The sequence below is a fragment of the Liolophura sinensis genome, chromosome 2, assembly GCF_032854445.1.
Source record: "Liolophura sinensis isolate JHLJ2023 chromosome 2, CUHK_Ljap_v2, whole genome shotgun sequence".
Classification (NCBI taxonomy): Eukaryota; Metazoa; Mollusca; class Polyplacophora; order Chitonida; family Chitonidae; genus Liolophura; species Liolophura sinensis.
In genome coordinates, this window is record NC_088296.1 from 21,158,615 (window position 1) to 21,184,000 (window position 25,386).

Genomic DNA, 25,386 nt, shown 5'->3' on the forward strand with positions numbered 1-25,386 from the left:
TGAAAGCCCCATTTAGGCAAATAAATTTAAAATAAAAATTGGATCTTACAGTTTATGTTGATTTGATTGACAGATTGTGTATTCATGTACTCCTGTTTGCCTGTGTATGATGCTTGCGGGGTAATGATAGACAAAGGGTTTATGACCCACGTGGTTCTTGAAGTCTCCCTGACTACAACCTGTTGTATGGTCTTACATCATGTTTATATATGACTTGTCATATGGGAGTGTTTTCTAGTCACATCCTTTTTTTTTCAGGAACTTTGCTTCCGTCCACCCCTGACAGTCTGCAGTTGTATAAGTAAAAACACGTTTTCCCAATTGAAGTACATGGTGTATTTACTTATTTGATTGGTGTTTTAGGCTGTATTTAAGAATATTTACTTTGCTTTTACGGCAGTCAGGTTTATAAGTAGAAGAAACGCTGCAGAAACGCTGGAAAACAACCAAACCTTGTCAGGTACCTGATTAACCCTCCAACAACAAGCGGCAAACGATCCAGCGGAAAGTTGTGAATCAACAGTTCTCCAAATATTAGATATAATACGAAATGCGGTGAGTCAAAAGTCCCTGAAATAGTAAATATAAAACGGAAGATTATGAATCGACAGTACTCCAAATAGCGGATATACAACGGAATGTCGTGAATCGACAGCACTCCAAATAGTAGATACACCACGGAATGCCGTGAATCAACAGTACCCCAAATAGAAGACATACAACGGATTGCCGTGAATCGACAGCACTCCAAATAGTAGATATACAACAGAGTTCTGTGAATCAAAACCTTTGCAAATGGTAGATACACATGAAAGCATTGTAAGTCAGCAACATATCAAGTTGCAGATATACATTGAACCATGTAGCCTTACACTGGAAATCTCTACCCGTATGTTGTATTGTTACACTAAGAATGACTGTCAACGTACAATGTTACCTTACTTTTTACCGCAGTTCCTGGTGTAAGTACACAGTAAAAATGATATAAATTTACAGCGCTCCACAAATTGTAGATTTACATGTATTTACGTTGGTAACAAAATTGCCAGTAGTTTTCACCGTAAAATTGCATTGTAATATAATAAATTAGTGTTGTTTTACAAGGAAAGTTGTGTATATAAACAGTAGTCCCGCCACTGTAAACTAACAGCAAAACGTGTTGATAACGAAATTGCCAACACTTTTTGCTGTAGATTTACATCATTTTTTTTACAGTGTATCTAAATTTACTTAACCGTCAACAAGCGTTTTAACAGGTATTGACATACATGTAACACTGATTGCATTCCACGCCTTGTATATTTCTCTACTCAGCTTTCTCGTTCCTTCAATGTGGTGTTTTAAACCCTGTGATATCATACCACGTACGTGTACGTGGGAAGGTCTGCAGCAACCTGTGGATGGTCGTGGGTTTCTTCCAGGCTCGACCGGGTTTTTTCTCCACCCTATGCTGGACGCGAATGTATATGTAGATATATTCTTGAGGAGGACGTGAAAACCAATCATTATGGGATCAAAAAAAAAAAAAAAAAAAAACGGTCCACTGACACTAAGTATATTCCGTTATGCTCCGTGAAAGGTGTTATTTAGCTTTTTAACATGAAAACATGAAAGGCCTCATGCCTCTAGAGATCGCGAGAGGACGGCTTACGGAATATGCATGAACACAATCGTGTGTGCCTGTTGGACAATGAGTGTGTTGTTTTGAGAAATTCAAGTAGAGATTATACGTGGGCCACTAGGAAGCCGGCCAAAAAGAAAGTAATTCTGGGCGAACGTAAACACTCAGTGCAATTCTGACGTTTGGCATTATAGCAGGGAAGCTACGTTCTGTTTTCACAGAAGGCCTACTCAGAGACATTTATCACTTCCGACAAAATCTTCAGGATTCAGATTATTGCTGTTGTGTATGAACCTTGATAAAATACAAGCCAAGATTTCTTCTTAAAAATTATCTACGGTGAATTTATTTATTGATCGATTTAATTGATGTTTCATGCCGTACTCAAGAATATTTCACCTATACTATGGCGATCACCATCAGGGTGGAAATCGGTCAGAGGCGGAGGAAAACCCACGGCCATCCGCATGTTCTAAGGTGAATTAACACAGAAATGCTAGATGCATGTAATATACTATACCAAGTCGTTCGACATCTGCTAACGGCTGTTGATTTCTAGGTCGTTCGATAACTGCTAACGGCTGTGGATTTCTAGGTCGTTCGATAACTGCTAACGGCTGTTGATTTCTGGCGGCATTGGACAGATATCCACACAGGATGATCATAACGCTGATGGTCTTGTAAAGTAACTCCATCTTCTTAACAGCTCACGGGGCTTTACTCAGAAGTGCGTTGTAGAATCACTACTGTACATACGCGATCTGTGAAAGTCGGTGTTTCAACTTACTATACAAAGCGGATATGACATGTATAATTCATGAATTTCGCAGTTCTCGCACTGGACAAAAGTAAAGTAGCACAGCCCAATTCAACGTTAAAAAAGTACACACATGACTTTCAATTGTCATGTATGTACTTAGCTAGATGAAGAAAAGAAAAATTTCACATCGTATAAGGGCTATTGGTTTACTTTTGGGGTAAACAACCCAAACTCGTGGTGATTCATCTTTCTTGAATGGTTGTTACAACCTTTGACTGACAAAGCGACAGCATTCACACACCTAGTTCAATTGTAACACCCAATTATAACCACTCGTGCTCTTCAGCTTTTCTCTTGCATTTAGATATAACTATTCATATATAGTATATATATATGGTTGACACAAACAGGTGAATTTTCAAAATTTAGAAAAAAACAGATCGGAATTTTTGGAATGTCCGCGAACGCCAAATCAACAAGTATTTTTTTCACATGGACATGTAATATCCGTCATATTGGAACGAATTGCACAGAGAAGCGTCTTTCCGCTTTTTCCCACTCCCTGTTTTAGTCATGTATTTATGGCCCTGCCTCACTGGAATGCCATGCCATTGACATTTCTCCGTACATGCTGGAGTCATAAGAAGGAAAACCATACAGTGTTAACCTATCCGAACTAAGGATTGTGTTTAAGTTTATAATTTATACTCAAGCCAGTTCTTGACTTGACGACCTTACACTGGTAGCAAGGAAAATAACATGTGTTTTAAAAAGTTTTCAACAGATACAGAAAAGAAATTGTAAATGTAAACATATGTGTGTATGTAATACAATAATAAGAAAATGTATTGAACATGTGGATACGTAATTTACAAAATGATAGTGTAAAACCTATAAAGTCCGATTTACAATCAGAACATAACAGACACACATAAAGTTCATACAGATGTTCTTAGATGCAGTATTTCGTTTGTTTGTGGTGTCTCTTTCTTGGTTTTTTCTCCTCCTTTGTAATTCGGTCAGAAAGAAGAACAGTGTAAAGAAAGGTTCGCATAGATCAAAAATGAATCATCCAGATGCTTTTCCATTCGTTGAGCTCAGGTGATGAAAATACTGAAGTACTCCGACGCTTTCAAATTGAAAGCTGTCATCTAGCTGGAAAACGGTGTGTGACTTACGCGTCTACAATTTGACACAAATCCGATGTCAATCATCGTGTAAGAGTGAGTAAGACCAATTTCCCTTACACTGGAGTGTCAAGTGGTAGTATCACGTGATCCTGGTATTCTGTAGAAATATATGTAAACAAATATTATTCATTTCATTGTTGTTTAGCGCCTTTCTCAAGAATGAGTCACTTGTATGATAACAGTGACTTTTTTTTGGTCACAGGAAATCGGAGTGCTTGGGGTAAACCACACGCAATCGGGGGAGACAAATAGTCTTCAACTATGGTCCTTTCTAATTTCACAGACCTAGCTTTATTTTCTGGCAGAGCCGTGCAAGAAGGTATGGCCGAACACGGTTTTCATAACTTACTACATGGTGTTCAATTAGCCTTCTTAAAGTCCTACTCCAGGGAATTTAGATATCATGAAATAAATGAAAGTGAGACATGTGGATTTCAACGTGAATAGGTTAAGGTGTTGATTTTAGTTTTATTTGACATTCTTCTGTTTCATGTCAGTGTGTGGTTTTACTCTGACTCCTGTCATCGGTAATTTTCTTAGAAATTCGCGAAGGAAGTGGCAAGTAGACTTCATCTGTCCTCGTTGGCTTCATTGTAAACAGTGCTCACAAGGAAAGCAACAAAGGAGTGAAGTAAGTAGTCCTATTTAAGCCCATTGGACTGGAAATGTGTTATCTACGGCTGTTATCACACACAGGGCCCAGATGTCGGAAAATGGCGAGGTTTTGTGCAAGTTTTCTGCACGCCAAACAAGCCCACTACAATATAAAAAATAATCTGTTAATTTTAACAGAGAGTCTGTTGTCTTAGTGATGACAGTTTATAATCTGTTATAATATAGTACTGTGTCATATTTCAACATAATATCCTATTAGTGTAATACAATCTTTATGTTGAATTAATAGAATATGAGCGTTTTACCTAACAGAATAATCTGTTGCAATAGCAAAATACACTCTAGCATCACTCAGACAAAAGATTTCCTGTTACAAATAACGGATTATTTTTGGAGAGCAGACGTCACATTATACACACATATATAACACGACTGACCTTATATTAGAATGATGGGAATAAGTTATGGACAGTCGGCCTGTACAACACCCGAACATGGCCCCCAGAACCATGTATGCTACCTATATATGCCTTTGGAACAGAAATGTACGCTGACGAAGTCATAGTAAGAGCCGATACATGTAGCTTTCTTTCGCAAGTGACAATTTCGGACTTCGCAGTACATGTATGTCGCACTGGTTTAATTCTACTGCATTTTATGAAAATAAAATATATAAATTACAACGTTGGTATGGAGAAAATAGAATTGAGTGAGAATAAATTTCCTTAATTTTGTCTTTAAAGCCAGTATTTCAAACAATCTGCTCATGTCCTCGGCTCAGCTGTCATGTTTATGTCTGTTTGGGTCAAACACAACATGATCACACAGAAGTGCTCCAAAATTGCACGGTATCTGGTTAAAACATATCCTGAAATATTATAATGTATCATAAAGATTTAGAAAGCTAAGTACATTGAACGCGTGCATATTCAGCTGAGGTTTTGGTAGCCGCCGTTTTGACTATAGTCTATTTCTGTCAGCCATTCAGCTCTCTGTAAAATCCGTCATACTCGCTGTCAAATTGGCTTAAGTCAGTGACACATAACAACACAAGCTCTACACTTTGATACTTTGGAAGTCTATATTATTGCAAGGAAAATGAATTTAGAACACTTTTTCTAATTCATAATGTTGAATTCCATAAGTTTCGACGGCAAGAACACTTTGCCTTGGGTTGCGTCATAAATGTAAAAAAAAACAGTGACATGCTGGATATTGGGCGGAGTTAGGCCCCTAAACGAGTTTTGAGGAAGGGCGATACCTGTCACCTAAACTGCTATCGACTTAAAGAACGAGACAGCACGAGACGTAGCCTTTACCCATTCACCCCATGAAATGACATATGATAACGCAGAACCGTTGAATAAGACATCGTTTAGAGATCGTTTACAACGATTTAGTTACGTGTAGCCGAAGTTCATTTCACGAAGTGTTGTGGGGCAGGTCTGTATCATTTACGGAGCACCACAGACGTAAAACCAGCTGATTTACAAGCCGGATAGTATTCAACGATGGTACCACAAGTTATGTCAGACAGTGGCATATCATCTCGGCCCAAGCCGAATCCATCTCCTCAAATACATTTTTATCGTTCAGCATTTGGTCGGCAGTTTCTAAATAACAAATATCAGGTGCGTTCTCTGACGTCCGCGATAATTAGGTCAGCTCTGCTTTCATCTTAGAAGCCACCGCTACAGACTTGAAGCATATAATCCAGCGACCATGTAATGCTTAGATCAACCTCAGTGGTGCTTATTTCCATTTATTTCAGAATTGAGCATGAATCTAGTTGTACAACAATCCTATTGTAATAAACAGTGAATAGGGGTCATAGTCACCAGCATAACCCCTCCGGCGGCTACGACCTGATCCTGAAATATCCCGGCGGTGTATCTACAGCCAAGCTATTTAAGCAGGACCGCTGGAGTTCCTTGTAAATGATATAGTAGGTCTATTGGTTGAACAGTTCAAGCAGTGGAAGAAATATTCTCCCAGTATGTCCAATATCCGAGAAAGCCATATTTACCACTTGGGTCTTTATCTCCGAAGTCAACAAGTTTTATGTGTCACAGGTTACTGCTTACACTGTTATCGGGAAAATACCGTCGATGTTAGAGAGTTAAAGCGAAAGATATTTCCTGATGTTGGCACAAACCGAGTGAACGAAGTAGAGATTAATAACTTGACTTCAGTGTTCGGAGATACTTTCTTTCTATTTTAAGAAAAACTGATCTGTGAAACCACTGGATTAGCGGATAAGAGCTAGCATCTTATGCCTTAAACTGCCACAAAATTGCCAGCATAATTTTTGTCAGAATGTTTGTATGATTTGGTTCATGTCAAAAACTTTTTAGGGTGTGTAGATGTGTGTACATATGTTGTGTCTTCCTGTTACAGGACGAGTCCAAGCCGCCAAAGTGTTGTCGCCACCCAGTTGTATTATACTTACACCTGCTAACCAGTTTTGTTTGCAACAGTGCAACAAGCACCATTTTAAAGGTCGTTGGAATGTCCCTCCGCCCTCCTCCGGGGATGCTGGGATTGACACTTGGTAATTAATTAAGGACGGCACAGAGGATACCCCCACACTGCTGTACATTCACTTGCCATTCTGCGCCGGGAACACCGAGGAAAAAAAGGAGGAAAAAATGAACTCCAAATACTATTTTTAGGTGTAGGTTTATAACAAATCTTAATCAAGTAAAAATCTGACTGTAATACGTTCTTAGATAGATTGTCGTTGGCGCCAGGATTCCACAAGATGTCTCCGTGACACTGCACTGCATACTTATACTATTCGTATTTCTGCTTCTTGTCAACGGGGGAGGATCGGTGGCCTAATGGTTAGAGCTTCCGCGTTGAAATCTGGAGACCACGGAATTAAACCCGAGTCGGGTCATACCAAAGACTTTAAAAATGGTACTTGCTTGTCAACGGTGGCAATTGCTGCTGCCTCGCTTGGCGCTCATCACTGACAGGTTAGAGCAAGGAAACATGACTTCTCTTGGCCGGGTGTCAGTGGAATGAGACTGGGTGAGTTGTCATGTCTGTTGTGCTCGGCATGATCCTGCAGTGGTGGCAACACTCCAGCAGGCTAGACTGGCTCTGTCACAAGAAGACATAGTATATGAACACACGACTCCTCGTCGTCATATGGCTGAAAACTTGTTAAGTACGACGTTAAATCCTTAGCTATATAACCTCAAAACCAATAAAAAGTGCATTGTTGTCGACCGTGTTCTCCTCTTATTATCTGAAAAATCATCTGCACACTAAACATCTGGACAGGAGTAATAAACGAGGACCAGGAATCTATGTAGAAGTGTTAATTCTCGCATAAGATGTCACGGCACTCCTGAGACAGAATCATACTCCTCACAGCGAGTGAACTGCTCTATGCTCGCTTTAAAACACAAAAATCTCCCTCCCACCTAGTTCAACGCGCGTGAGACTGCGTAGGCTAAGTCTCACAACTGAAATTCTCATCTGACATCCGGTGTAGAGGATGGTCCTTTCACCGTACATCCTGCATTTGTTAGCAAGAACTTGGATGACTTCGTAAAAGGATGGATATTTATTAAACTGCACCACTATGGTGGATGATAGCGGCCACTTTCACCGCGCTTTCCACGCTCCCGTGGGGGTCGCGATTTTCTTAAATCATGGTGATATGGCGCTTGAACACTGATGGGAGCATTTCAAACGCTTTGGGCAACTGTTGTTGGGTTGAATGGACTTGTCTCTTAAAACAAAATAAGGATTAATTTCTTTGTGTGATTCCCTGTCCCAAATGATTTAGATACTATTTTAGTCAACATAAAACTACTGGCAGCATTGGACGATGTACACTAGCAAGTGACCGTTTTATCCTTTCTGATATTTCTACCATTTTACTGAGGGCCCATGCATATCATCATACAAAAATAAACCGGAAAATGCGGAGGTCGAGGAGGTGGCGGAGTGCGAAAAGGGTTTTATTCAAATCACAACCTCTGCGCCCCGTTTTCAGCGGGGGCGCGGAGGTCGCAGTGGTCACGATTTGAATAAAACCCTTTTACAAGATATCTGTAAATCATATTTAAAATTACACGTGGCAGAAAGTGTGGAAGCAGGAAGTGTGGAAGCCCTAAAGCCAGCTTGTTATCATGGTCTGTTTAAAACCCCTGCTGGATATTCATTTATTCATTTATCTGATTGGAATATTACACCGTACTGCAGAATATTTCACTTATACGACCGTGGCCGGCATTATGGTGGGAGGAAACTGGGAAGGGTCCGGGAGAAACCATCTCAACCATCTGAAGGTTTCCTGGCATATACACTTCCAGTGTTGATAAATAACATTTCATTAATAATGGTGGGTGTTATGGTTTATGAATTAGACGCTGTGAACGCTTCGCACAGCTTTTGTCTTCTTTCATAGAATTTATCCACGCAATTCTGTCAAGGATTGAGAGCATCACAGTTGAAAGTAACGTGTCCCGTTTATTTATAACGTCATGGTTAAGAACATGCGCAGTAGAGTCACGAGTGACAGGTGTTCAGATATAGGTTCAGTTAGGATTCTCACGAATATCTGATGACCTCACATTACTGCGTAGGGTACATAAGATACAATGTAACACAGAACTAGTATTTCAAGTTCTGGTTGTGTTTTTTGCAGCGTCATATTCCCGATGTTCTCTTTAGTATGTCACGGATCAGTGTGGAAAACTGTGGGGATTCCCCATGAAAAAAAGGGTTACCCTTACGCTCTTAATATCAGCGGGAATATCTCACCATGCTCAGTTCGTTACAGACTGAAAGAGGCCCCTATGTAGAGGCGTTCTCGCTGATGATATGAGCGTAGGTTATCCCTGAATTGACGCCTTATCCGCAAACACAGATATTTATTTACTTACTGGATTGGTGTTTTACGCCTTATTTAAGGATATTTCACCTATACCACGGCGATCAGCATTATGTTGGGGGGAAACTGGGCAGAATCACGATGAACGTGCACAATATAAATATATTTTTAAAATTAATTAATCAATTAAAAAATCAATTTTTTGTTTATTTGTTTGTTTGATTGGAGTTTTACGCTGTATATAATTTTAAAAATTGGGACAAATCAGTAAGTATAAAAGTGTGTTACATATCAATAAGAAAATACTTCGTGTACGTACAGGGTTACTTTATTTACAACATAATATGATATTTTATTAATATTGAACTTTTGAAAAAATAAAGTCAAAGCCCCCCTCCCCCCTTTTGAAGAAATATATTGCCACACATATGTTCAGACGCAGTCGTTCGTGAAGTCCTTCTAACTACGATTAGTTGATTATTTGTTTGTATCCAATTTCTTGCTAGCCTTGGAACAATAAGCGCACAAAGAAACATGAAACAAGTCTTTCCCATGTATCATTTATATGCTGTTTGATGCAGTTCATCCGAGGAAAGCACTACGGTTTTTATGCACGGGAATTTAAAGTTAGAAGTACGAGTCCACACAAGTAGAGTAAAGCCGCTGTCAATCATGACAACACGCTGGACGAGAGGATTGGTAGGCGTTTTGTCCTGAATCGTATGAAACGAAACCTGAAACGACAACCGCACGTCTTCTGACACATTCTTGTGAAACACCAGATTCCGCGACAAAAAGCACACAGAGTACGCTTCCAGCCATCCCATACTACAAAAATACAAATATACATGTAAATGGTGGTGTAAAAAAAAGAGAATTTGTATAAGGGTTGAAAATGTGGTTTTTACCGGATACTTAAATAAATGCAGAATCGATTCTGATTGGCTGTTGTGAGAGATAGGCATGTCCAGGCTATGCCTAGCCCATGCTGAATTTTAGGTATGGCAGATTAATCCAAGCGTGACCAATTTATAGAGTATACCACAGGATACCCTGCCTCCACTGCCAGCCAATCAGTGTCACTTCTGTGTCCCTTTAAGACGTATTATGATACATACTCATTTAAGTGCGAAAATCTTTGCCGGATTACAGTTTTGGTAGTGGTGGTGTTTGGAATATTAACGAATGCCATTCGCTCGATGGGACTGATTTACTCCAAAACCGTATGGGCGTCAACAAAATCTGTATATTTCAGGGTATTCTGCTACTAAGATTTACAAGAAAAACACAAAATCTTCCGTATTACACAACAAACGCTGAAACTTGGATAACTCTGGCCCTGTTCTTTTTTGGAGCAAGCAAACCGTGACATGTAAGCTGCTTAACCTCACGCTAGGCGACTCGGTGTTGTAGCTTAAAATGAGACGGCCGGGATCTATAACACTATAACAAGGTAAAAAGTGGTCCAAAGATTCTACCACTTGTCAATGGTCACATAATCCCGTAGCGTGGAAATTTAATCTGTGCAGGCATGCGCATAGTGGGCGGACTGTGCAAGGGATCCCAAAAAGCCTAAATAAGCCTTCCGATTTCTTCGAATAAAAGGGTAACAGACAGACGGTTTCAAGTCACAATAAAATCGACCTTCACGACTACGGTTTTGTATAAAGCCTTTTCGTCGAAAGTGACAACGTGACCGCCTTTAAGTCGTGATATTAAACCTCGTTAATCAACACAGAAGGAAATACGTACAAGACTTTCCCCACCTAAAATCGTGTCTGTATATATGTACCTCCAAAATAACTTTAAAAATTGAGAAGAATTTAAGGACACATGAAATGCTTGGTGTTTATTTCTTAATATCTAGTTCAGAACATTTCCTACCGTATGAAAGTACATGTTGACGTAAACGTATGTTGACTCGTGTCCAGGTGTTCAGTGCACAGATGATTTTTCAGATAATGAGAGGAGAAGACGGTAAACATGGTTTTAAGCTACAGTTTTTCTGCGGCTCAAATGGTCAGTCACGAAATTAAATTTCCTGCGGCTATGACGTCAACGACGATAGCTTCAACTCAACACTAATATAAATCCACTCGCCCACGAAGTCCTTGATTGACCTTTTCTTCGAAAATATCCGACCAATAGCGGATAATTTGAAAAAAAAAGTGTTATTACGAGTTATAAAATATTCGAATTATATCAAAATGGGAATTTCTTTGAAAATCTAATGTTTGTTTTTGAGTTGATTTTTGTGTATCATTTCAGCAAATAAAGCTTTTATACGCATTGGCTCCATACAGTAGGATGTATGACACAATGTGCTGGGTACATCTATAGTAAAACACAGTGTCCAACGTGGATCTGTGGGTTTTCAGATTACTATGGAAGCCTGACCACATCATGTTAAACAAACTTGATTTATCTCAAATATCCCAGGCCCTGATTTAAAATGTGACCACATTTGTCGGCGATTTGTCTATTATCAATTTTCATGAGCGTTGTTTAACGCTGTACTTAAGGATTTTACATTTATACGATGACGCTCATTTGTATAGGTGGCGGAAGTTGGAGCAGCCTCCGTAAACCACCGACTATTGGCGATTTACTGGCAAATTTCCCTATTTGTGGCGTGCAGGTAAGCCCACCGTAATGATGGAGGACAAGTGGACTTCACCGAATGTTAGCCTGCACAGATAGTCATAGGTGAATCTTCAATTGCTTAATCGTCCACGGCACATTTGTGAACCTCGTGATATTTATTAATATCTTTATTAATTCATTTATCAATCTATTTATCGACTGATCAATCACTTTGAATGATAAGGAATCTGTTTTCCATACTATATTTTCCATACACTTACCCACGTACGTCCGGAGTTTAAGTTTACATGAGCTTGACATGAATTCACAGCGACTCAGACAGAGTAAACGGACGAACACATCGTTAAATCTAAACTACATCGGATAACATTAACTTTATGGTAGGTCATAAACGACACAAATACAATAATACTCTAGCTGAGGAAAATAGTCGAGAGGCCTATTTTACGGATTGTTTGTGACCATTTGCCAATCATCACACTGTGGTCGCTGCACAAGATTTACTCTCAGTGTTTTAAGTCTTTTATGTCAAACTTGTTAATTAATTTATCCGATGGTTATTTAACTTTATCCTCAAGAATTTCCCCCTTCCGAGCCGGCAGGAAACCCACGACCATCCGTATGTTCTAAGGCGAATTAGCAGAGAAATGCTAGATGCATGTAATATACTATACCATGTCGATGGATACCAGGCTGGGAGTTAACTGCAAACGGCTGTTGGTTTCTGGCGGCATTGGACAGATATCCACACAGGATGATCATAACGCAGATGGTCTTGTAAAGTAACTCCATCTTCTTAACAGCTCACGGGGCTTTACTCAGAAGTGCCTTGTAGAATCACTACTGTACATACGCGATCTGTGAAAGTGGGGGATAATAAAAATCTTAAAGGATTGCTTAACATATTTATAGGTGCATTTGTCACAAGTGCAGGTCATGTTACCGTAAGCTGATATCTCGTTCTGATTCAATCATACAGCGCTTCAGTGTCAGACAGCAATATACATTGTGTCTGTAGCGGAACTGACGATCAGCGATTCTGACATGATACACTCGCGGTAGTTCTGAGCGTGACAGGACTGTAAATGACCTAAAATTTTGTCCAAAACATGTGCATGTTTAAGGGCAAATAAATGTGTTAAAATATTGCTTTTGGTGTGAAACTTACAATTTTCTACTAGGATATCATCCAACCTTCCAAACATACCTCAAAGCAACATTCCCAGATCAAGGCAATCCTCCAAATCAGGCTGCATACCCAACTTTGTTATGGGCGAAAGTTTGGGCCATTTACCGTACAGCTGTCTCGATTTTGTCAATAGACAATTAGGTTTAACCACAGGGGAACGAAGCCGTTTTTCTAGATTTTCTTTTCTTCAGCGGTGCCTTTCAAAAACCGCTTTGTCACTTCACTTATGTCTACCTTTCCAAAAGCGCACAGACAGAAACTTGTGTAACAAGGGTATATACCACTAATGATCCTCACTGTGATAGTATAGTTGATTTACTCACGGCACGTTTAAGTCTGAGCCGTGACACCTTACTATACACGGAGTCTGCGAAAAGCCTTGGAATGGTAAAAATGACGAGTTTAATTTTTTGGACTCTTTGTTTAATTGCCTTGATACAGGCCGCATCGACAATTGGTGTAAGAAAAAGGGCTTTTCACCCAGGTAGAGTATAATGCTGTTTTACATTTGATAAAGGGTTAATATCATATTGTATTTGTTTAATAGCTGTTAGGTTTGTACATGGATGAAGTTAGATTAATTAGCCTGAGTTGTTTGATATTCTCCCGTGGGCCCCTGTGACCCAGGGATAAGCGTAGTGTTGTCTGTTCGTTTTAGAGAGTCTCCTATTTTCAGCTGCCTGTAAAATCAGTCATACTCGCTACCAACATTGCCTTTAGTCAGTGACACGTAACAACATAAGCTGTACACATTGATATATTTGAAGTTCACATTATTGCATGAAAATAAAGTTAGAACACATTTTGTAATTCATAATGTTAAAGTCCATAAAACCCGTTTCGACAGCAAGACTCTATTGCCTCGAGTGATGTCATAATTATTAAAAAAAAAGAGTGGCATGCTGAATATTGAGCGCAGTTCAACATGTTTTGATGGAGGGCGACACGAGTTTCCTAAACTGCTCCTAAAATCTTACTGTAAACTCTGTTTCTGCCTTTTTCATATTTAGAATTGTCTACAGGTTTTAATATGACATAATCTTAATAAATGAATAAATTTTATCTGTTGTAGTATATTATTTCACCGTAGTATGGTTTTAAAGCTGAGTGTTAGGAAATTTTCTTATAAAAACAATGTGGTCTATTCGTTGAGAGTGCAGTGTAGGATGTGTTACTGCGTGGAGTCTGTTCTTACTGCATGTTGGTGCACCTATTGTAAAATAAATTACTCTCCACGCCCATTGCCTAGCATGCCACTGTTTTTTTTAATAATTATGACGTCACCCGATGCAATGAGTTCTTGGTGTGGAAACTTACCTTATGGAGTTTAACATCATGAATTAGAAAAAAAAGTGTTCCAATTTGATTTTGAATTTGCAAAAATATGAACTGCCAACAAATCCATGTGTAGAGCTCGTGTTGTTACGTGTCACTAGCTTAAGGCAATTTTGGTAGCTAGTATGACTGATTTTATAGACAGCTGAATATAGTCGCCTCTCTAACGGAACTAAACTACAGCTCGCCAAAATACTTCAGGAGCCTTTTATCAATGTGAAGTAAACATCCAGCTCATGTGGCTTCATCTCCTGTCGTTTGTGGGGGCGTCTGTCACCAATTTGCAGATGGTTGTGGGTTTCTCCCAGGCTCTGCCCGATTTCCTCCCACCATAATACTGACCACCGTCGTATTAGTGAAACATTTTTGAGTACGGGGTAAAGCACCAAACCAGTCCAATCCAAGTTGACACTCTCCTGTGTTTGGTGGTAATAAAATGAATCTCAAATTGACCGGCGTCAGTTACAACCAGTAGAAAACATGCGCACATTTCGCCAATCTAAGCTCACCACGGTCATTTCACTGCACTGGCCTGTCCCATAGAGGCATTGAATGCCAGATAACAGTCAGATAACATATGTATGTTTTCAATGCCCATTAGGCCTATTCCATGGAATTTATTATTTGCTTTGCAAATGACGTTTTAAGTTGCTGGGATGTACTTGAAGCTTCGGCTACATGTATATATGTCTTCTTAACAAGAACAGTAATTATGGTGTCGTTTTCTTTTCCATTTGGTTTCTCCTTCTTTTTGGGCAGTTAACGTCCAAAGATTGGATCTTTCTTCGCCACCTTAATTTATAGCTCCCGTTTAGTCACAACTATCTGAACTCCTAAAGGCGAGTCTAGCGTAGGCAACAGTGACTGATATTTGGGACATCAGCTAACTCCTAGAGCTTCTTGCTGACCTAGTTGCTCAACTTTGGAAATTTCGTAGACTAATCCTTCTAATCGGCTACAACAAGTTTTAACGGCCCTTATCTTTTATTTAACTTTTCCCAAATCTTATAAAGATAATAACAGACTTACAGCATAAAGAGTAAAACCAGAGCAGGGGCAATAGTCTTATAGCTGACAAATGGTCGTACATAACAGGTAAAACCTCTGATGACCTCCGGCTTGATTGCTTGTATCGGATGGCCCTTTGCCTATACATGGGCCATGTGTCTGTTGATTCCTCCGAGGGAAGGGAAAATACACTGACATGACAGTGGTTACATCAAATTGACAAAACGCCTTTCGGAATTTAGCAGATTTTGCCGCTTGTCAGTTTCCGTGAGGGCTAGGGTAAGCACCTCTAACAGCAGAGTGCTAACTCAGAAAACTTTCTGTAACAAAGCACAAAGAGGAGAACAATTGCTATCAAATATTTTTGGCAGTCATCCACGGAAAGGTTTTTTTTATTTCTGACTAGTATTTTAGGAAATGATGATAAGAAGTCCACGAGGTGGTAAGCCGGAATTTGGATTAATCGTTGGTATGAAGAGATCAAGCCTCTCAACATAAACAGTAAATAAAGAGCAGCGACGAGAGTGTTATTGTTGGCAATTGGTCAAGAAGAGGCGCGGAGCTATGGACACCTTAGCCTCCATCCAGCATCATGGTAGTCGCTTTAGACAGTAGAGTCGTTGATTCTTGCAACTGAGATTAAGGAAAAACATGTGACAGTTTATAATTAAATCTACACGTAGTTTGATTTCGACCTACATATGGACTAGTCTTATAACAAAAATCACTGTGTTAGTTTTACCCATATACCCTTGTACCCATGTAGTTTTATTGCTCTCTTTTCTTCTTTCTAATCTAAATTCATCATTTACTTTTGCTATTTCCTTTTGCTTATTTTTCTTTTTCTTTTTAATTTTTGTTAATGTTAGTGTTTGTAGAATTCATAAATTTCAGTGGTAATTTTTAGGTGGAGTATCTATGATAATAGTTTCATTTCCGAGACGAAAAGCCGGATTTTGTGTTTTGTAACACACAGCATTAAAGGGTACATGTGTAATGACACCCAAGGTACATGTGATATACAGTGACCCTGTGATAGCAATGAATGTCAAGATGTTAACGTTTGAGTTAGGTATTTGTCAGTCATCATGTTTCACCATTGTCTTATTGTGATATTGTTTTACAGTAGAAAAGACAGAAGAACATGAAAGAGCTATACGGGGAATGTTGTGTGAGTGCTGCAGGTGGATTGGATGTCGACTCGGAAGCTGCAGGGCATATTGTGCTGTGTGCCCTTTGAAACATGTATCTCGTATTATGAGATAGATTACAACAGACGAACGTTCGCTGAATTCAAGAGAGCAATTCAGTCTCTATGCAAAAGAGTGTGTCCAAATTTTTTCAACCTTTGGCTCGAAAACTACTCAATACACAGTTATGCACTCTTTTACCTAAAGTATAAATTGATACATTTTTGCTGAAACAATTTTTGTATTAATGAATGTTAATTAAATAGTTCCGCGCAAGGTCACAGGTGGTGAGGCTAAGTCTTAACATGCCTACTTGTGTCTCACAGGCTCAAATGTTCACGCTTGTCTAGTGGTTGAATTGATGTAAATTGAGCATAGAGAGCGAAGCATGCGCTGTAAGGAGTTTGACTTTCTGTTCCCTTTGCAAATTAGGCCGTGCCAATAATGTTAGTGTAGGTGGAGCTTATAAAGCTAATTACTTAATTGCTAACATGAGATCACACAACGGCTCAAGGTGCCATGTTTTCTTCCCTCTGTTCTAAATATATTTGTCAAGTTACTATTATTAATTCTAACGCTCCTCACACTGTAAAACAATATAATGTTATATTTATGTATAGTTCTCAAGATGGTGGGGGCCTCCGTGGCTCAGCTGATTAGCACGCTAGCGCAGCGTAATGACCCAGGAGTCGCTCACCAATGCGGTCGCTGTGAGTTCAAGTCCAGCTCATGCTGGCTTCCTCTCCGGCGGTACGTGGGAAGGTCTGCCAGCAACCTGCGGATGGTCGTGGGTTTCCCCCGAGCTGTGCCCGGTTTCCACCAACCATAATGCTGGCCGCCGTCGTTTAAGTGAAATATTCTTGAGTACGGCGTAAAATACCAATCAAAAAAAAAAAATCTCCAGACGGTGTAAAAGATTCTGAAATTTTTTTTATTCAGGAATCCTAACTTTTTTACTGTATTGTGTATTTCTTTCATTTTATTGTTATGACATTTGTATTGAGTCATTTGTGAGTACCTTGAACATATTTTACAAGGAGTAATTTGATTTTTCAGTGCAAACAGTTATTGAATCAACCCTCTTAAAAATAAAACATAAAATGATTTTAAAATATAGATATAAATATGTGTGTAGTGTTTAGGTGTTGTGTTCTAAGTCGTTGTATTGACAATTTCTTTTATCGAGGAATCATAGCTACATATTGGTTCGAAAATGTTCTTCCCTGTGATATGATGGGACAAGTGATGACTGACTGTTCCCCAATGTGTGACAGTGTGACAGTTTACTGAACTTTCGATACCTCTTTGCTATCATTCAGTTCATATTAGCTTCCTCTCCAGTCGCACGTGGGAACATCAGTCAGCAACCTTTACATCGTCGTTGTTTTATTCCTAGCCCTACCTGATTTCCTTCCACCATAATGTTGACCTTCGTCATGTAAATGAAACATATTTGACTACACAAATTCAAAAATAATAAACAAAATACCAATCAAATACATAAATAAATAAATTCTTTCAATAATGTTTTTATCATTCTCCATTCAATTCGGTCACTTGAAACTCGAAGAATAAACACAGGTGAGAGGTATATGCATAAGTAGTCTATTCCGATTGCATATACAGTAGTGAACACGCGCTGTACAGTGAGGTGTAACAGGTGTTCAGATAGAGGTATATACATATAGTCTCTCTGAAGGAGTGGGACATAATTCTCATGGGTATACAATGCCACCCAGAGCGACTATGTCAGCGACTAAGTCTAGTTCTCGCTTCTTAGCCACATATTACCGATGACCTGTTTTATAAGTTGCGGAAAGCAGAAAACTGGGGGGATTCCCCTTACAAGCGAGCGTTTAGATATTTTCATTTTCATGTGTAGATTAACAGCTCTCCTCTGATTGCGTGGGTACTTCAGCAAGGTGCTGTTAAAGTACTTGCTAAAGTACATGCACACTACCTCATTGTTTATTTATTTTTTTTTTTCATTATTTTTTCTAACGCAAGAAAAATGCCAATCAAACCTGCACAAACGTGATTACAAGTTTTTAAGTAGTAAGTAAATACAGGAAGTAATTACTACAAGTACGTAGACTTACAATTTATGTATTTATTTAATTGGTGTTTTACGCCATACTCAATAGTATTTCAGTCATATGATGGCGGCCAGCACTAATGGGGGGCAGAGACCGTGGGAAACCCACGACCATGTGCAGTCAGACCTTCTCACTTACGGCCGGAGATGGAGCCCTACAAGTGTTTGGGCACCAATTTTTGTAATCCACTCTATTTGTTTATGTAAGAAAAATTTACAGTCCAAATATGGTGTATATTTTTACACATTATAATAAATAAATAAGACTCGAAATGTTTTATTGGTTTAATTTATCCAATGCGTTTCAATTGTTTCTTTCCATTTCTCCAAACCATCAGGATTTCGTGCGTACGCTATCACGGTCGTGATAAGATATTGAGTCTGAAGCCCATAATTACTTACATTTTTCATCTGGCCGAAGGTCTGACAGCAACCTGCGGATGGTTGTGCGTTTCCCCAGTGTATGCCCAGTTTCCTGTCACCATAGTGCTGGCCACAACCTTATGAGAGAAATATTATTGAGCAGGGCGTACTCGACCCAGTTCAATCCAATTCGTCACTCTCCTGCGTTTGGTGGTAATAACACGAATCTCTCATAGAGGCCGGTACCAATTACGACCAGCAGAATTCATTCGGGCATTTGGTCAGTCTCAGCTTACCACGGTCACTTTACCGTACTGCCCTATCCCATGGAGGACTTGTATGTAACAGCCAGATGACACATTAGGCCTATTCCATGTCATGTTACTTGAAAGTAGAGAAAAACATGCCCTAGGTTGTTTGAATGTACTTGAAGCTTCGGTTATATACATATATACTCTTTCTGACGACGATTAGTTGATTATTGACAGTAGCAGTCAACTGAACGTTAATTTGAATCCACTCTCCCTCTTAGTCCTTGATTGACATTATTTTCGAAAGTATCCGACCAATGGCGGAAAATTTGCATAAAACAAAGGTGTTACTACGAGTTATAAAATATGCGAGTTATATAAAATTGGGAACAACTCTCTTTATTTCTTTGAAAATCTAAAGTTCGTTTTGGAGTTGATTTTCGTGCATCATTTCTGCAAATAAAGCTGTTATAATCATTGACTCGATACATTGGCTATGTAGGATGCATGGCACGTCGTGCTGGGTACATGTATAGTAAAACACATTATTCAGCGTGGATCTGTGGGTTTTCAGATTACTATGGAAGCCTGACCTCATCATTTTAAACGAACTTAATTTGTTTTAAATATCGCAGCCCCTGTTTCGAAAAACTTGTAAGGGATTAGTTTATTATTAATTTTTACGACCGCTGTTTAACGCCAAACTTTACATTTATACGATGGCGTTCAATTGCATAGGTGGCGGAAGTTAGAGTAGCCTGCGTAAACCTCCGACCTTTGGTAATTTACTGGCAAACTTCCCTATCTGTGACATGCAGGAAAGCCCAGCGTACTGATGGAGGACAAGTGGACTTCACGGAATCTTAGGCTGCAAAAATTTTCACAGGAGCGTCATCAATTGCTTAATTGTCCATGGCCCATTTGTAAAACTCGTGCTATTTTTTAATATCTTTTTTTTATGCATGTATTCATGTATTAATAGACTGATAAATCACTTTGAATGATAAGGAAACTGTTTTACATAGTACTCCACAACTTTGTTCTTTAATAAATCGTCAATTGACGAAAGGACTGATAAAGGCATTGGGCCTCCGTGGCTCAGTTGGTTAGCGCGCTAGCGCAACGTAATGACGCAGGAGTCTCCCACCAATTCGATCGCTATGAGTTCAAGTCCAGCTCATGCTGGCTTCCTCTCCAGCCGTGTGAAGGTTATCCAACAACCTGCGGATTGTCGTGGAATTCCCCAAGACTCTGCCCTGTTCGTATAAGTGAAATATTCTTAAGTACGTCGTAAAACACCAATCAAATAAATAAATAAATAAAGTAAATAAAGGCGTCGTATCTAAATGTACAATTTTACCATATAAACTGTTTTCGATTGACCATTCTTTTATGACGTCACAGTTAATATACTAACTGGAATTTCCAGCACGCTTTGGAGTGTTCCCCAAGCAGGAAACACCGATGTGTGCAAAGTAAAATAACCCATTTCACCCCGTACCGTAACTTTGTGTTAACCATGTCAGTCAGCTATTGAAGGCACTTTATATTTTCTATTATAATTGCCCTTAAAAACTTTCTCGTCTTAATTATGTATACAGTGATACTTCAGACAAAGGTTTTCGTACTATCATCGCTTTCAAGCCAAAATGCTCTTGTCGATCACCTCCCAACTAAGTTTGAAATGCATGATACATAAAGTTATTTATTTATTAATATGATTGGTGTTTCATGCCGAACTCAAGAGTATTTCACCAATACGACGGCGGGCAGTATTATGGTAGGAGGAAAGCGGTAGGATTCCGTCCTATTGTCTCACTGTATATTCTTTCTTAGTTCCTTAGTAGTTTGCGTTACACGTCGTTTTGGGAATTGTCCTGATGATTATTTACCTTGACCAGAGTACTGTTCTTACTGTTTGACGGCTGGTATGCTAATGTCTGTTTCCACGTATAGATCCAGTACAATATAACACCACTCTGCGATGTTTACACACTGCCAGGCATTGCTGTGCGATTCACAGCCGCTGAGTGAGTGTTTTGTCGCTACTGTGCGAGACCGTAAGGTTTAAGCCACTATTGGCTGTGCATTATGCATATATGTACTAGCACAAGTACTTCTGAGTTTTTGGACATTTCTGATCAGAATCAAACCGCACACTAGCGGTTTTTACGGCACGATGTTACTGGGTAAAACAGCTCTCTATCTCCTAAAACAGTTCTTTATCGCTTCAATCTCCAGTCACCTAAATCAGGTCTTTATAGCCTAAACTCCATTTATCTAACACAGTTCTTCATCGCCTAACCCCAATCCGGGCAATTTTGAATCTGAGAATTCTCGAAAATTGTGAACTTTAAGTTGTGAAGAGGAGTTTACATTTACTGTCTTGACCTAAAATTGGATCAAAAATTGAATCATTTGAGAGAAGTAACTGCTATACTGAGCATTTTGTTGCTCTTGGTTACAATTGTTCAGTGCCAGTAAATCAAGGTTATCGCCCAATACCTTCCAGTGCAATCCACAAAACACTTTTCTACAATCAGCAAAACTCCCTGAATCAGGACAAAAGAGCAGCCAGACTTGAGCAAAATTTTTGCGTAACTTAGACTTTTCTGTATTTCTGATTTTCGCTTTTGTTACATCGATGGAAAATATTGAGGCACTAGTTTACCACAGGCGAATCAGCTTCTCTTACCCATAAAACCAACCGCAGTCTTTTTTAACATTCAAAGGGTTAAATACGTAAGCAAATAAACAAAAAAACAAGTCATTGTAAAATTCATCAGGTAAAGTTGCAGACAAACCAAAGACAGCTGAAGTCGAACTTCCTGTCTCAGAGGTCAAAACATCATCTGCTGAATAACGCCTTAATCACACGGTGCGATTTTAGTGTCCAGTGGTCGAAAGAAAATAAGGTATGCACCTATTGCATACAATTGTAGTATACCACAAATCGGATTGTCTGAAAGCGGATTATTCACGATAAAAAGATGTGTTTTGTTCTGATGCAAGCGTTTCAGATATTTACGATAAAAAACACGTGCCTTTAATTACTAAATAAAGTGTTTATGAACAGACACCAAGATTCAGTTATAAAATATAACACAAATGTGCTAACAAACGGGACATCTGTTTTAGTGTGTATGAAACAAACTGGTCGTTCTTTTATTCCAGTTGTCGAATTTAGAGAGAGTGTACGATAAATTGCATCTAGTGAACGCAGCTTAAAACGAAAATAGGACAGACCCGTATTTCACCCTCTATACAACCCAAGCTCACTCGATGCAATTGTTGGATTCTGAAACTATAAAAAGTTTGGTTAGGTCTTGTTTTCCGTTCGACAAGTCGACACGATACTTGCACCACCTGAATATCGATTTCAACGAATCCAGACAGGGATTCCCTCATTGTGTACAAATAAAAAAGATTGCCACCATAAAAATGTAAAACACTCTTGGATCTGGGCATAGAAACAGATGTACATGTATGTGATCAGGAGTCAGCCATTATGGACTTGACAAATGAATAATCAGAAATAAAAGAAATATTTCCAAAATATTTTCCAAAATTTTAACAGAAATACCACCAAAGAAATAAGAATGTATATGATATAAAGAAACTAGAACGATAAATGCAAAGAGAATCTGTCAAGTTTTCAATGATGTCGCAAATGTAGAAAGACTAACAGCATACAGAGGGAAACCAGAGCAGTGAGAGCGGTATTGTAATTGATAAATTGTCATACATAACTGGAGAAACATACGCTCATATCATCAGCGAGAATACCTTAGCATACTTCAGTTCGTTACTGCGGCTGATATACATAGGCTTGATAGAGGACATGAAATTTAAAATTCTCCGCCACATGGAATTTAAAAATCTACGTCAACCAGTGCAACGCAACTACACACACCAGCTGTTGTACGACAAACCTTTACATGTACTTTGTTAGGGATAGGGGCTTTTCTTACCAAGTTCCTCGTCACCCTATAAAGGCTTGAAATCAATTGATAGTAAGTTTATGCCTTTGTATTTTGACATGGCTGACAAGCATATATATTATATAGACAAAGGATTTTCACAACAATTTGGACGGACGGATTGATTAGCACTTGGAAGCACAACGAAGTGTTTGCTGCCAGTCTGATTGATCCGATCCCTGTGAGTTCAAGTCCAGCTCAGGCTGGCTTCCTCTCCAGCCACACGTAGATCTTCTAGCAGCCCGCGAATGCCCGTGGGTTTCCTCTGCCCGGTTTCCTCCCACCATAATGAGGGCTGTCGTCGTATAACTGAAATATCCTTGAGCACGGTGCGGTGTAAAACATCAAGCAAATAAATAACTTAAAATGATGCGCGTGTGTGTATGGATAAAGAGTTGGGACTGCATGTACCCTGAAGCCAGCTATTCATCATGCAGACACCTGACACATATATTTCCCACGGTACTATACCAGATCTGGTGAACGGCCATTCACCTGTAGCGGACGTTACAGCTTATGTTTGTTCCCTGCATGCGTTTTTGATATCTTTTGTTGTCTTTCAAAAATATGAATAGAGTCAACCAGGTAATCCCCTGAAAAATTATAATCCGCGGATGGGAATAGTGTGTACTGTTCGGTTTTTAATGTGGTAAACATGCGCACAAAAACCACGTGCAACACGTATTCAGAGCAGTTTCCATGGCTTTCGAGTTACCGATGCTGTTACATTATTTTGAGAATTTGACACAATATGAGAGCATTTCAAGGCCTAGTTCTCTTTTCTGACCGACGTATTATCTAGGTCCTCTTTTGTATGTTACGCCTCCAACTGGAAAAGTGAGGGGATTTCCCTACACAACGACAGTGGTTAAGTCTAATGAAATGAAGTACTGGGTTATGTCGTCTGTTATATTACTTCCAGAAAGAGAACGGCCAACCACCTAAAAAAAGACGTTTCAGTGAACAGCCTAATCCTTTAACCATGTTGTGCACATGAATGTGATCCAAGGGTGTTCTAATTAGATTGTTTTCATTCGGGTGTCAGGACCACGTTCCACTTCTTGGCCTCCGCGCGCTTCTTTTCGCTGAGCTTCTAAATGGGTGTTCTTCGGGTGGCCTTCGTTGGGTGGAGTGGCACACTGGTTCGAGAGTGAGAATGTAGGTGAGGGCGGGGAATGTGCGGTTATTTAGTCCAAAGCTCCAGGTGCCGCCTTACTTTTGAGAATTTGATCACATCCTGGTAGACCCGTTGTTAGGCTGGGATTTTCCACGCCCTATCGCCCTCCCATTGTGTTACTGCATTGCTTACTATGGAATGCCATATGTGGTGGGGGTTATAATCTTTCTACCGTGAGTTTTTGGCCGGCTCGATCGCGTGTTTTCCAGGTGTATTATATATGTTCCCCTTTTTCTCTTTATTTAATTGATTGGTCTGTCGCGCCTTACTCAAGGATATTTCAGTTATACGACGGCGGCTAGCAGTATGGTGGGTGGAAACCCGGCACAGCCCGGGGAAAACCCATGACCATCCGCAGATGTTCTGGAGGAGAGAAAGCCAGAGGTTAACCCAGTTTATTTCCTTGCTTTCTGAAAAAAGGATTTTGCAATCACTAATAATAAGAATGCCTAAGCCATTCATCTCTGCCTTAACAAAGAAGGTTCACTTCCGTCCTAGTTATATACTGTAGCCGTCTTTGTCCGGATACAATGGGTCGAGCTAAAGAGTTCATCCCACAACACCAACATATGTATATGTACCATGGCTGAATGTTTATTTCTTTATCTGACAAAAGTGCACAGTAGGACATCGGTTATTCAACGGTATACACTTATGTTTAAAGAATGAAACCAGAGGAAACTGTCAAGCCTCTGCACACGAACTCCTAACAAACTACTATATTTAAATTATATTTATTGGATTGGCATTTTACGCTGTATTCGAGAATATCTCACTTTGATTGATTGGTGGTTTTGTCTGTGTGCTGTGTGACACATCTTTCAAACACCATTAGCGCAAGCCTCAAATAAATCATTATTTCAAAACAGTTTGTATACAAAAACTTAATATTAATTGTAAATGATATAAATGACTCAAGGTTATTGAATTCAAACTTGAAGAAGGATAACTGGAATAATTCCAACGATTAAATACACTGAGGAGTAGCCTTGGAGGGCAGATCTCAACACTGTCTTGTTGTTATCAACATTGTTATCTAGAAACGTTAGAAACAAAAATGACGATATTTGTAATCATTAATTGTAAACGTGACGAAATAGAATGTGACACGTGTAGCTGATCGCCATTCTATGGCTCCAATGGCAAACTAATGTATCAT